This window comes from Lupinus angustifolius, chromosome LG08 (assembly GCF_001865875.1).
Source record: "Lupinus angustifolius cultivar Tanjil chromosome LG08, LupAngTanjil_v1.0, whole genome shotgun sequence".
Classification (NCBI taxonomy): Eukaryota; Viridiplantae; Streptophyta; class Magnoliopsida; order Fabales; family Fabaceae; genus Lupinus; species Lupinus angustifolius.
The window spans coordinates 12,318,943-12,320,673 of NC_032016.1; positions in this window are offsets into that span (position 1 = coordinate 12,318,943).

Here is a 1,731-nt window from a genome sequence, read left to right on the forward strand (position 1 = left end):
TAGTCATATTATTATGAGTTTAAAATCTATATATAGTCAGTGTAAATGTTTTATACTGTCATCAAGTTATCCATCATTGATTTGTATTACTGGTTAATATATAAATGGTAGATGACTTATTGTCAGTGTAAAAACACTTACACTGTTACTGTATACATATTAAATCCTATTATAATAAGTAGTACCGACATCTAAACGTGTAAAGGAACTTAATCCATTATGTATAATTTTTAGAAGGATCACATAAGTTACACTATATTTATTTATCAAGCTACAAATTAAAAAATATGTAAGCTATAAATAATATTTTTATAAAGACATCATTTGAGTGTATGTAAAGAGATTACATGTGCTCCAAAAATCGTGTCACTCTATGTATCATATTTTTCAATTTAAAAGTTTAATAATTAAGTATTTCTGATCAAATACAACAAGTGACACATGAAATGAAACACCACACTTTATGAGATAACTGATATATTCGCATAGAAAAAAAGTATTTAATAAAAATTTAAAAGGAAAAATTCAGGGCTGCCTCCACCTGTCCCTTCCATGCTGGGCTCCTCATCAAAATTGTGAATTTCGGTTGAGAATTAAAAAGTTGCAAATAAACCCTATTTTATCAACTCCATTCTGAATCTTGCACAACAAATTTAAGAAAATGAAAAACATATTTAATAAATGAGGATTATGAATCTTGCAAGACAATAGAAGAAAATCATGTTGATCCTTCTCAGATCTTATCTCTGCATATATGCAAAATAATTAACCCACCTAAAACTAAAAGGCAGGACAAACATGATTAATCAGAATACCGATTAAAGATTAATAAGAAAAAAGATTTGGGACAAAATTGAAAGGAAAAAGTAATGGTGTAGAATATATCAACCTATTTTGCCTTTCATTTAAATCAGAATTTTTTGTCATGCCAGCATGTTAATATATTTTAGCTCTTGGCCTAAATAATAAAAAAGAATAAAATATATCATCATATAAGTAGATAAATTATCTCCTTAGTACAATTGAAATCATGTAATGTGTACTACTTTTTTAGTTTTTAGAAATATTTTTATAAAAAAGAGTTAAATTGGGCCCATGTCATGATTTTATTGGTGGGAGAAAATAACTTATCTCCTAATATGAAAAGATACTTTATTCTAAAAAAAACAATTACTAAGTACATGATAATTTTGACTAAATCCAAAATTAACTTACTCCCAATAGCCCGAAAGTGATCGACTAATAAAAATTAACACCCATAAAATTTTCAATATGTTACTATTTTTTTCCTTGAGAAAAAGATATATATATATACTGACAGTTCATAGTTATTTTACACTGTCATTTTATTATTTATCATTTATTTTCAATTATGATTGACTCTTAAATAAAAGTAATACAAATGAATCGTGGATAATACACTGAGTGTGTATAAATCTTTACACTATTCATGCATTGATATTCCACTCTTTTTTTCTTGGCTACACATTGATCATTGACATTTTTGTGGAACTCCTTTATTTGTGGAACTAAAATCAGGTAACACTTACATTCTACTCCATCTTGAAATACTTTTGTGTTCCCCATTTTAGGTGATTCATAAAAAAATCATTTTATGCATGAAGTTTATTATACTCCGTGGAGAAACATGTTTTAGTGTTTTGTCTAACAAATCAATTAATTATAAGGTCACTAATTTAATGCACATTCATAGATTCCCTAATTATAAAG